Raw genomic sequence first — 14,425 nt, 5'->3', positions numbered from 1 at the left:
AATTTTACGTCCCATGGTAGCAGGATGGCGACGACGAACAATGAATATCGTCAAACAACAGCGAAGAATACTCGACGTATTCTATGATACCGCGTTAACCTATATTTAGGACAACTGCATCATATTCCAACGAAGCTGTTTTCTACGTCCACATTCTCATAGTCGACATAGTCGACATTCTAAGAGCGATCTTAGATTTTCTGACTCTATTACCAGAATGTGTATATGGTTTTGCAAACGGAATTGCCAGATCGTCTAGCTTTGTCCTCTGGCTCCATCGACGATTGCGGGCAATCTGCTCTCACCGTGAAAATAACAAATTTTTTGGTACACTTCTTTGTGTAATATTGTACCGAGATTCGTTGATACTAGGAAATAAACGGAAAACGTAATAAACAGTACAAACTTGCTAAAAAATTGCGGGATTGAAAAAACACGAACGAAAAGAAGATTTGGGTCAAAGATTATCCTGCCACCATCGAAGTAAACAATCAACGAAAATCATAGTTTCGTTAAACGATCGAATCGCGCTTATTTTTCTACCTGTCAGGTTTTTTCTTTGTTTTGACAATTTTGTCGGTCATCGTCGCGTGACAAAACGGAAAGGATAAAAAAGAAAATGTAAGGTAAACGAGATAAACAAGAGGACAAGCAAAGAAAAAGGAAATAGTTTTGTTGGTATCTTGTACAAGTACACAGCAATTAAATCGACAAGCGGTCAATGCTCGACTGACCTCAACAACAGTAAAAGTGACAAACGGCTCGACTTCTCGTCCAAGTCGGCCGCGGAACTTGATTTCTCGATTCTTGCCCCACAGCCTATCAAAATGATCTACTCCAAGCTCAATTAGCCTTCGAACGATCTGCATATTTCTTAATTCGATATTCATTTTTCCCTTTATTAAGTAAAGGGAATTCATTCAGCTATTTCGATCGCTTCCTTCTCTCAACTCTGACCAAAATCCCGTAGATTCAGGAACCGGTGCTCGAAGTCGGTGTACGAAACTGTGAAAAGTCTTAGCTCGTTGTACACACGCTCGATACACAGCAAGACTACGAAGAATTGTAAATGTGATCGCAGGCTGATTGGTAGGGATTGGCGCGAAACGAGATCGAAATATCAACGCATGCCTCTTAAGGGGCCTCTACACGTTGAAACATGTTGCGATGCATGCATCGACACCTAGGTTGCATGATACATGTTACAATGTATGTACATCTGTATCGGCGAATCGCTATCAAAATCAACTTGTATCGATCCGGTAATAAGGATACCGAATATAAATCTTGTAGGAAATCAATTTCCTTTCGAAACGAAATCTCTTGACAGGGTTCCTAATTTATTTCCAGCGAAGCCATACGCAAATATTTTCTATAATCACGGTGTACGTTCGTTCTTAGTTCTTTTAATAACGCGAAATTAGAAAAACCGTTCCTCTCGATTAGCCGTGTTTTCGCTCGTTTCATTGCTATTCTTTGATCTTTCGTTCTATATAATCAACATACCTCCTATTAATGATAATAATACCAGAGTTGGAAGATCAGACATTTTGAAACACGTGTTTCAACATCGTTATCACACCATAAACCGAGTAGAATCGGCAATGTGCAGTTAAACTGAAACCGATGCAAATTTCATGGAACCTAAGTGTCGATACATGCGTCGCAACATGTTTCAACGTGTAGAGCGGGCTTTAAACAGGAAACCTCTGGTTGGTATCTCTCGAGGAAACGTTCGTGTTCTCCGAGTCAGGGGCGTATCACGCGTCGGTATTACAAAAAGATCATTTTTCCAATGATTAGAATGGTCGTTAAAGCGAATTCCGATTTATCCGCGTGTACATCGCAGCGAAAGACGACGAAAGACGAATCCTCTATTCACGCACGTACGAACGATCGTACTTTCTATCGTACTTACCAACGACTCTCTAATTACTCGATGAATCTATACACAATGAGTATTTACAATGAACGTGCAATTGCGATTACCGGCTATGATGTATGATTTTTTTCTTTCTTTCTTTTTTCCTTTCTTTTTTTTCACAGGACATAGACACGACCGCGCACGTATACGTACATAATCCTTTCATCCTAAATACGGTAGTACATGCTATAGTTAATCGATGTCGAAGTTCTATCGATCCGTTCCTGTGACCAGTCGTTTACTACGATCAATCGGTATGCGACGTGCTGCACACTCGCTCTTACCTTTCGGATCGCATGATCCAAACCTTCGAAAGGACGTTGACCGGTGTTGTACCAAGAGTGTAGCAAGTGTATCAAATGCTTATGCAGCTGGGCATAAGAGTATGTCGCGTGCATCGTGTGTACACCAGCGAGCCGAGTTACGACTCGCAGGGGGAAAGAAACTCTCTAACAAAAGAGAAAGAGACAAAGAGAGAGAAAGTAGAGTTTCCTCTTGTACATATTTGCAACGGACACGCGTATATCTTTTTATAGGTTGTGACAAAGACCGAAACGAAATAGGGAATAGAAAAGTGCAAGCGAACCGAAATCCGAAACAGATAGGAAACGAAGAAATATGGTGTCTGTCTGCGCTGTCCAACACCCGCACCAAAAGACGCAATCGATGCGTCGTCGCCGTCTCACTGCGCTCCTCGTCAGCTAAATACGAGAGTCCCGGTCATGTCGTTTAGTTAGATCCTTAAACGCTTCGAATTAGCAAGCTGAAAACCAACGCTGCGTGGGTATCCTGCGTGTCTTGCGTAAAAGAACGTTTTTTTCGACCGGTAACCGGTAAAGGCGAAATAAATTCGTTAGGAAATTCGCCGTACCTGCGAAATTCTGTACGAATGATTTATTGAGTATTGTTAATCGAAGAGGTATCGTGAGATTACAAAATCGGCCATTTACTTTTCAAAAAGTTAAAAAAATGATTTAAGGCTGATAGGGAGAGATGGATAAAGGGATGGAAACTTTGTTCAAGATCGTACCGTCCGTATGAAAAATTGTTTCTTCCCTTATAATATATTTAGAAAAAAGTACGTATCTACTATTCTTAGCTGTCCTGCGAACGTTCGAAGTTTCATCTAAATCGAAGTCGAATCGTTCGCGATCTTCTCTTGTTAGTTCCATTAAAAAATCGAGAAATATCAAAAACACTGCGTGATCCTGATTCCATGGCAAAGGACTGTATGTACATATGTGCGTGATACACGCTTAACTATCCAATCGACTAGAGATCGAACTTTGTGTTTTCCTTTCTTTCTGAAAATCTCGAAAGATTTGACATTCCTTTAGAGCAAGACGATCGCCCGATTAATCGGAATCGAATTCCTTGCGAGAGAAATACCACGTCTGACGACCCTGGGCGGCCAATCGTAATTACGTCATCGTAGCGACAGATATAGAATCACTGTCACTTTCAGTAAATACATATAAACGCAGGTCATAGTCCCTCATCATTTCTTTCTCACGTTTCTCTGTATGCTCCCCTACCCTTAATTTTTCTCCTTCCTCCCCTACCCTGTTCCTTCCTCGCACGAACTACTCGATATCTTCCCCAATTTTTCCTTTATCTTGCGATAATACAACTTTCTTGGCATTCTTAGAAATTTATCTTCTCGCATCGTCACGAGCAAATATTTCATTTAAATATACATAACAGTTTGACAAGATTGTGGATTCTAAAAATAAACTCCTCTCGCTGTTACGGGGTTGTGTAGAAAGCTGTAGAAAATATCCAATTTGCTCCGAGTCATCATCAGAGTCCTTCAAATAGGATAAAAGTAGAAATGTTTTTCCAAGCGAAAAGACGAAAGGTAAAATGTCAAATTTACCTAACGCGTTATACAGGGTGTATGTCGTGTCGATCTTCTTGCAATTTTTCCATCGCGTTAATGGACAGGAGACCATTGTGCTTATGGCCAACCGCTACGTAATCCTCCAGTTCCTCGCGTCTTCTTCCCATCGTCTCGACTTTGATAAAATCCGCATGAATGCCAAGCATTGATAAATTCGAAACAAATCGTTGCACGAAGTTGAAAAAAAATTTCCTCGTGTAAACTTCACATGAGTAGCGCAGTTGATTTACCTGTTGCGTCGTGGTTTACGCGCTCCTTTGCCATTCCTACCATTCGCATTCCGTGTCGCGTGGAAAGGAAGAGAACTCTCGAGGGATCGTTTCAAGGGTTTACCAAGTACAGTGTCAAATAAAAATATTCGATTAAAAAGAAGGGGACCGCTATAATCGTATGTATCTGGGTATTTGGGTAGTCTCCGTTTGGTAACCTTGGTTATAACCTCGTTTCGAGAGTATGGCATACGGTGTCGACCGTTGAACCACGAACCACGAACCACGAATCACGAATAGCATTCGTTCGAAGTTCGGGGTTCGATGTTCCAGCTTGTTCTATCGTCTCCTTTGATCGTCGTCCACGATCGAAAACTCGCCAATCTTGCGCCTGTACTTTCCTGATCGTTGCTTCTGCGACGATTAACGGATTGGAACTTACGCGTACACAATCTTATTCGTACTTTCGAAATCCATTGCTTCGCTCTTACGTAATATTCCTTCGATCTAATGTCGATTCAATCTCTCTTTCGTTAAAAAGGTAAAAGTACCTTAACGAAATACGAAGAAGCGCGAAGCTTGGAATTTTAATGCACACGTGTCGATGGGACTTCTGAAAGTACTTTTTACAGCTGATGTTTCGTTAAGCAATCGAAAAGAGAGAAATAAAGTAGAAAAGCGAGAAACATGTGAAGATGAAAGAAAATTGACGTGTACACATTAAAATAGAAAGAGCCGAACGATTCCGCGGTAGAAATTATACAGTTTGATTAAATCATGCCTTAAGTGCGTTCGTAAAATAGAAACATTCGCGGTTTCGATTTTTTAGCGATAATTTATCAGGCTATTATTACCATTTACGAGTATATTACGGCTACATCATTTGACAGACATGCTCGTTTAATCGTCGGCTAACCTCGTTATAATTATCGTTCATCTCGATGTAAAGGTAGTGTGTCATAAAGCTCTAGCAAGGCGACAGTTAATTTACCGTTTCATTAACAGTGTGTTTTCTAGTTGACATGAAACGCGTGAACGGGCACCGTTAGATACACCGTAACTAGCTCGCTATTCGATGGTCTTTCATTAACGATCGAAAAGGCTAATGTCGAATCAATGCAAACCAAGTGGCTGCTGCGCCGGGTGCGACATCGAACAATCTGCTTGTCCACCGAGATCTCCACGACAGATTATTCTGGCGCCTCCTATTCCTCGACGAACCCAATGGAAACCTTGTTGCATACGTAAATATCATTATCCCTGTCCAGCTCACGCAAGACCTTATCGACTTATACGTTTCACCAATTTCGACTTGCTGTCCCAACATTAAACCAAACGTCATCACGTGGACCCCCAGATGATTAAAATCTGTTCAACCTACGAATATTCGTGCGCTATCATTTCTAAGTTTCCAGAGATTTTGGTTGACGTATAACGACCGTATGCGAATTTCACAAAAATGTACAAATTAATGGCGAATTGGTAATTAGAAGCAGCACTTATTACCTTTACATTTTCTATCTGTAACACGAACGCAGGCTGATGCGCACAAAACTTGGACTCGTGCTAAATGAAAGAAAAGAAAAAAGTAGAGGAAGGAAAGAAAAACAAGGAGCATTTTAGTGCGTAAACCGTAACACTATCTTTGCATAAATGGCAAGACAAGCTGCGAACGTTATCTTGAAAATCACATAAAAAGCTCAAGTTTAGTCGACATACGAAACGTCCTTTCCTCTTTCGTGGCAAACTGATAGACGCAAAAGTATGCGACGCTACGCAGTCAGACGCACCGACCGATAAAATAACAAGTTTGTTACGCGTTTGCGTTTATTCGCCGCGATATCAAATCGGTAGCATATCCGTTAACCCTTAAAAGTTGCCATCAAAAGAAATCACGTTTATATTATTATGGATAAAATCTCACGGTACTGTTTTCGATTTCTTTTTATCTCAATGCGATTAAATAGTTCATACTGTTACGCGGTATTAAATTAAAGATAGAAAAACCATCTTTTACGATGCTTATGCAAATAACATCGCAGTGATGTTATCACGGGACAATGATACTAAAACAAAATTCGCACGAGGCAAAATTTCCCTTACGAGTTGAGCGAGTGAAATGCAATTTGTCAAAATTTAACAAAACGAGCCATATTTATTCCTTATCGTGGATTTTCATTCGCCGACATATTTTCCTATGACTAACCGATTAATCGATGGAAGAACAGCTCTTCTTTACGCGACACCACATTCTGATCGTTTCGAAACGAACCTGTCCATCTATTCGAGGCAGATTTCCGAGAAGGATAGATAGTGCCTGATGGACAATGGGAGAAGAAAGGCAAGACGTTACTCTCGACGATCAACCTCGACAAACCACTTTCCCTTTCCCCGACCGTATTTTCGAATCGTTGCTTACTATATAAGTACGGAAGCTTCCACAGTAGTAATTTATCATCTTTTCCATTTCGCAGTGTGAGACAACAAACAATGGAAGTAATTCGGCAAGAAAGTAGGTGCAGGTAGACCGAGCATGTGCAGAGACGATTGCAGCTGTCAGATCAGCATTGATTCATCGATTCGTTTAACTCGCTAACGCCGTGCTCTGTCGCCTACATTTTTCATCTACAGTGGCTTATGAAAGTGTTTGAACGATTATAGAAACTTCTTCTGAATATAGTATACATATTATACAAAAGATTTTATACGAGAATGCACTATACATAATTTACTATTTCAATTTCACTGTATTTATTAACATCCGCAGTCATTTTATCAGTTTAGAAGATTCTTTCTAAAGTTTAACTTGTAGTTCAAATATTAAGGGATCCAGAGATAAAGAGTCAAATAACGAAATCGTTCTACAAATATTTGACAATTACAAACATCGGTTTTGTTATTGTCTTTTGGAAGTCAATTTAATCAATTCACAGTATATTATTTTAAGTATCTGTGATGATTACAAAAGATTAAAAACATAGCAGTTCGATTTATCCGTAATTTTATAATTAAAATACATCGTGCTAAAAATATACTGATCTTCGGATACTTTCGAACAGTAATGTAACGTTGCAGTGGTTATTTTCTTGTTTCGTTACGTTCGGCTCGATGTTCGCCCTTTTTTCAATTGCGAAAATTCAAAAGTTCTACCAAAAATCTAACTATATAGCTGCTTTGCATCTAGAGAGCTCGCTTTCACGCCCGCCGGCTTTTTTCGTCATTAACGCGACAAATTCAACGGTCGTAATTCGTAACTACGGACTGAGAAACCACGTATTTCGGAAACGTAAGTCGAACCTGTTCAAGCGGTATGTATATACATATATACATATATTGCGAGAACTCTTGCTAATCCGAGACGTAACGCTTTCATTTGACACACGTAATACGTGTATGGGAAAACGAACAAAAATCACTTTTACATACACATTTTTAACCTTGAGGAGTCTGCTTTATCGCGTTCAGATTGCAGTGCAAAACGAATGGCACGATATTTTAATCGTAAATATCTTTCGTTCGATGAAATTTATGATTAAACTAAATGTAATCACCTAATCCTTATAATATCACGATCTTGCTCTGATTTTAGCAATCAAAAAAGATTTATAACGTTTCGAGAAGACGATTGAAACGAGAAAACATGCGTTGCAAAATGGCCAAAAGAACGTAGCAGGGTTAAGCGTGATCTAACTTTGGTCATCCGTGAAACTGACATTCTATGTAACAAAATAATTGGGAAATATGACATTTACATTATTATCGAATATACGCAGACGTCAAGAGCGTACGTCACTTATCTAACTACGATAAGCATGACCCAACCTACATATAATACTTTGCGCGAAAAAATACGTCAGGATGGCAATATCTGCAGCACTAGCGCTGAGACGCCTGGCGCCTAAGTATCGAGCGTCTGAACTGTTGTGTATGTATGCATAGTATACATGTATCGCGTCCATGGGTCTCATTCGTATCCTCAAAAACACGGGCAAGCAGCCAGATACGATCGTATCCTGGTCATCCGAGTTTTCAATGTAGAGAATCACTTTTCTAATTGTAAACTTTCCAGTAGTTGTGTGCAGTACAGTAGCTATTCAAATTCGTTTCTCTCTGAAGTACTTACACTGGATCACATACGTAAATCCGCTAAATGAAAATTGTTCGTTTACACGATTGCCCGGTTTCATTACGGTACTAATGAAATTTCGAAACTTTTGACACATAATATATCCATAAAAGGTTTCAGCAAATGTCCGAATACTTTCGTGAGCCACTGTAGATACTTTACCTACAAGAATGTAGACAGGAAATGCAGAATCCTAACCAGGATCGGTATCCAGATATCGAGAATGGCTGTGAATGAATAACAGTATTTTTTCTTTTATCGATAATCACTGGAGAATGCCTATGTTGTTGCTGATGCGAGTTTTGACGCTCGCGATGATACACCTACGACCGATTGCGTAAGACATTAAAGTTAGCGCGCGCGGGCTTGGTCTTACTTTCAGCGTGTCAAGGACATCGGCGACAGACCCTGTCGGCCTAATTCCGTAAGATCGTTGCCAGGACGTGCGGACATAAAAAATCTCACCAACGTATTTTCTCTCTCTCTTTCATTTTTTCCGTTTCCGACTCTATACGATACGCAGGCAGATATCGTACCGACTATCACGGTCTATAATCACGGCTTCTATGTACAACCGAACAGGTATACATACGCGCACATATACAAACAGGCAAAACTATTCGAACCTCGATCGTTGTACTTTAACAAGTTTGCGTAATCTTTTGAAAGAGTAACGGGAAGCTAATTCAAAGAAGAAACTATCAATTTACCACGAAGAAAGATATCCACGTATCGATGGTTTACGTGTCGTAGTAGTCGTTGTCTCGTGTAACGTTCGTATCGTGTATGTCAGAAGTGGAGATTTTCTTGGCTCTCAGGAAAGTACGCGACGATAGACGCGTTGTCCTTGACACGGAGCGAACACGCCGTCATCGTCGTCGTCTCGAGTACTCGAATGAATTTTACTCTTCAGGCGTCGAAAGTGAAACACCCAAGCTATTTAGAGGCAACGTGACTGGAAATTTTTAATCGAATAAATTATTGCTCGGTCTACGGATGATTATATTTGGACATTTTTCTCTCCGATCGTTCCTTCGTTTCCCCTGTTTCCGTAGCTTGTACTTTCAATTTCGTTTCTCGTACCTTTTACCCTTCTTTCCTTCTCTCTCGTACGCGACGACGTCTTCTTGCTTTATTGTACGAAAAGAGAAATCATCATTGGGAAAATGTGTGAAAAAGATCGTGTAAGTAATGATAACCGTTAACATTAAGTTGTTAGGTTAAACAGTTGCATAATATAGAAGCGTGCCATTCGTAAAACTCGGTGAAATCAATTGAGTTCGTTTCTAATTTTAAAAAAAGATGTTCGTAATATGTAGAATAAAACGTAGTGGTATAATAGCTTTCACGATAGCCGATAGTATTACGTAAATCGTCCTAGGCACCGTTTGAACAATTGTTTTGATTTAACAAAGTCGAAATTCCTTTTTTGCCATTTCTCTTTTACATTAATAAACTGTATTTTTGATTAAGATACCGTTCTCCTTTAATGTAACTCGCATGGGGAACCAGCGTGCATAATTCAAATCAACGCGATCATCTGATAAAAGGGAAATAAGAAAAAGGAAAAAAAGAGGAAAGTAAAAACACTCTTCGTTCGATACTGCCTTTCCTTCCTTTTCGTCTACCCTTTTACAGCGAATTCTTGTACGGCGAATTCATAAAAATCGAATAGTTCTCAGGCAAATTACGTATTCGTCTATCTAACCAAACAACCATACCATAGATCGCGCGAATCAACAAGTTCGATGAACCTTTTGATCGAATTCCCTTCTGTACGCATTGAAAAAACTTTGTTCGTGATCTCATCGAATCTCTTTATGAATAAGCTATTTCTTCATCGCATCTACGTGTCGTGCGATTCAATGCCAAAATCGTTTCAAAATCATTTGTTCGAGTGTCGTAATGCGCGTAACTACTTGATCTTGAATTCTACACATGATGTTGTCGCATGTGAGCTGATTTTCTTCCTCTTGCAATTAGTATACTTTGTTTATTGTTCGGCCGAACCGAAACACCCAGCGTATCGAGCCTCTTCTTCGCCTATACTATACTAATAATACGTACACGATTATAACGAAAATATAGTATATACACTTATGAAAAATTTGAAGATGCAAGAGTGTACATGATACACAATATACATACGATAAAATATCTAAAATGTTGAACTAGAGTTGATCTACCCTCGGTTCGAAAGATCAGAGGTTGACTAACAGATTAAATTCCTAACTAACATGTTTAACTCCCAACCCTTGTGTAAAGATGACCAGGTCAACTCTGTTACATCTATTTTATCGATAATACAGTCACGCTAATAATACATCGCTTTCACCAGCGATTAGATAGCTATTACCAATAGTTGGATTATCACGTGACTAATTATGTTTACTTTTGCTGGCTGGATTTCCTGGCAATTGTATGCTAATGATTTTCTTAGAACTTTAAAAATCCTTCTCCCAGACCGATACGACATCGAGGTGTATAAAATTCCAGAATAGCAACATAGTTAATTTCTATTCGATGCTGTCAGAATACTACCACTCCACGATTTCATCGCATATTTATCGTAAACTACGCATGACAATGATACACGTGATCTTTCATCGTGTCATCGCGTTTCATTTCGTTTCATCTGTATTCCGGTGCTATCTTATACGTACATATTTTGGACGTTATGTCTAGAAAGAAACACGAAGGAGAATCGAAAGATACGAAGAGAACAGATAACGATTTCGCAATGAATTGCATATTAAGCAAGAAATTTGGAATCGACGAACTTCAACATCACTTTTTTCGAGACAAGTATATTCATGGTGAATCAAAATTCGAACGAATATTATTTTACATTTTCGACTTATTCCTGCATGTAAAACAACCTCCTGTCGATTATCAACTCCTGTCTCGTTAAGAATTAAGCAAATTCACGTACCTATACTTGGCAAGCTTTTCAAACTCAGCTTTCTCAAACGCGAAGCCTCCAACACAATTCTGTTATTCTTGATCTTCGTCTTACTACGAGCCATGGAATCTTCATGACTTCACTCGTACTACGGATTTAGACCCACGATTTATACATATATATCGTAAAGTAATATACAGAATCGTATTGAAACAAATCATGGAAAAACAAACGTAATCGGTGCAACTCGTTTCTCTGTTTTCACGATCAGGTTTACCGTCAGACACTTACTAGCCGTGCCGCTGACACTGGCATTGGCCTACTCTCTCCGGTATAGTTCGTTCTCCCCTGCTTACCTTCATAGTCTCGCTTTCTTTCGTATGTTTTCGTCTTATCGTTGAACGCAACTCACTCCGTTTCTATGATCGCGGAAAACTCGAATGTCCAATTAAGCTTGATAAACGTTCGCAACACGTATCACGGATGCGATGCTATGCTGGAGGCCGTGTAACAGAGAAACAAAGAGCTGATGAACTGCGTTTTCTATCTGAGAGAAAGGAAATAAGTGAATAGGTATTTACAAACATCATTCGATCGTGACAATACAGATACATGTACACAGATAGTAGTTGCACAAAAGAGTATTTCTTCATTAAAGGGTTGTTGTCTTACGAACGATCGATAATGACAACAACCACGATAATGATAATGATAACGATAAGAAAAGAAGCCTCGTTTTTTCGGTACGACCTAGTTTTCAGTGAAAAAAAGTCATCCGTTTCTCGTTCGTTCCCGTGTCAAGTGCCACGCAATACAAATCGACGCATGTGAATACAACCATCCAGTATGTGAGCATACTACACGATCGACCAACCGGATAGGACAAGTGTCGAGTGGATAAGTGTCTGCGAACCCTTTCAGTTTGGAAACGCGTGCAAACACGCACGATGCACGCGAAATCGCGACACTCCGGCCTGAAATGTACACGTATTCCAGTTCTTCTTCCTCGCAATCTCCATACTGTATCCTTGTCGTAATTACATTTGATTCTCCTATTGGATTGGATAAAAAGTAGTTTTCTCTCCTTTTTTCTTTTTTTTTTTTTTTTTAATGAATTTCTATCAAATAATGAAAGAGAATCGAATCCCATATATTCGAGAAATTTTAAATTTTGAATTTCACTCTATCTGTCCCAATATAACACAGTTTCATTATTATTTACCACAGTCTTTACGAAACTTATTTGGAAGAGCCTGTAAATAAAGCGAATTTTTCAAGAAGACTCACGAAGCTATAGATAGTCTAATTCGAATTAAATCTTTTGTAACTCTCGCGATAAATTCTCCAAGCAACCTGATCTATGCAAATTTGTATAAATTCGTATTTTCGTAAATGCAATTTAAAGAAGCGAGAGCCGAACCTCGTCAAATCTTACGACGAGTGCTATACTTTGCATATTTTAAGTACATTCTGTGTATTTTTGCATCTTTAAATTTCCCATAAGTGCATAAACATTCACCGTCTATCGATCATATTTGCGCAGCATCCTCCCTTCGATTCACGCCACGAAATGAAATGTGCAAGTACGTTCGAGATACAACGGGCACGCTCAAGATCGTAGTTCGTGGAAACTTTTATTTGAATGAAATCGCACTTTCTTTTACCGTGTACACGCGTTCCGGAGTACCTTTCGTTCGAGGACAAGCAAAGGTCCACAACAACCAAGGAAACTGAGGTACGGTGCAACGACCGATCGTCAAGTAGGTCGGTTGTGGGCGCACGCAATCGTCGCAACGATTTTGAAAAACTGTCGTTCTACTTTTACATGGGAGCACTTTCACGGTCGCTAACCCCACGACAACGACACTTGCCATATATTTTGCATCCTCTTGTACTGCCTATACGTACGTATGTACATAGCTGGCTTTAAGTATTAGGAGGACGTCTACTCGCTATGTTTATCGGAAAAGCGAAACAAATTTTGCTTTATTTGACATTTTACATTGGTAGCTGCGCGTGACGCGAACGAAATAACAGATTTATTGATAAAGTAACTGGGTAATAGAAGAGAAGAGCAAAGGAGAGCAATCAATTTGTATTAAATATCAACAGGTGTCTCAACTCGTAAATGGCAGTATGGTCGCTTTGTTTGCGAGCGTTAATACGATATTAGTGTATAAATTATGTACATAAATTTCTTCGCGAATGTAATTGTTAGACTCGTATCCTTTTATCGATAGACTACGGATTTTTAATGCATTTTTAGCGAAACAGATGGAAAAATGATAGAATACTCGTATACTATACTATACTATACGTATGAATAGAATACTCGTTATAATACTTGAACTCGCTGTAGAACATTATTTTCATACAGGGATATATAGGGAAAGAAAGAGAAAGGAGGAAAAGCTTGTCACGACTATTGGCTGTTCTTTAAGTCTCGTTTGGATTAGTCAAGTTACTTGAATTCAAACGAGTGGAAATCAGATGACGTGATTAATAAGAACGAGTCAAGTAAATAACAGTTTTACACTGATAAACACGTTTTAAGTTACTCGAATGTATGTAAATTGCTGGAATTCAGATAACTTGACTAATTCGAATCAAGTTTTACGAACGTAAGTACTACATAACATTAAGAATAGAACGAATTCAAATCGTGAACATCTTGAAACGATGTTTGTTGTTGCTCATCCTTGACACCGTTTACGAATCAACCCTACTCGTGATCACGCGCATATGCGATTAGTCGATCGAACGTTGTACCGTCGCAATTGAAATCATCTCACAGATAAAGCACGGTATCGTACAAATTAATACAGTTCTCCGACTAGTGTAGCATCGATCGAAGTTTGTCCACGAAGAAGAATTAATCAAAGCATCAAATTTTGTATTATTACAATAATAATACTGTTATTGTTAGATACAACGATTGCTGATAGGTAAAAGCGTTGTTTGTTTAAAAAGATCGCGACCGATTTCTATTTACGTTAATCAAAACTTTCCATTAGATAAAAATTCTAGGATCGATGAGAGATACTTTTTGACGTTAGAAAAATACAATTAATTCGAAAGTAATCGAAATAACGTAACAAATTCTACAAATAAATAAACAAGAGACGAGAAAGGAGAATTTGCTCGTCCATGTATCTTTTATGATCGTTGTGATATACGGCAGAGGGATTGAATTATACGTTTTTTAGGGAAAGAGCGAGACAGATCTCTCAACGAATAAACAAGAAAGAGTACGAAAAAAAAGGGGTGTTAACGCAAAGTGGAAAAAGGGAAAAAAGAGAAAGGAGAGGAACGCAGAACGAAGAGAAACGCGAGTGCGCCTGTGCGACTGCATGCGTCGCTGCGA

The sequence above is a fragment of the Bombus huntii genome, chromosome 13 (genome assembly GCF_024542735.1).
Source record: "Bombus huntii isolate Logan2020A chromosome 13, iyBomHunt1.1, whole genome shotgun sequence".
Lineage (NCBI taxonomy): Eukaryota > Metazoa > Arthropoda > Insecta > Hymenoptera > Apidae > Bombus > Bombus huntii.
This window is presented reverse-complemented; position numbering follows the sequence as displayed.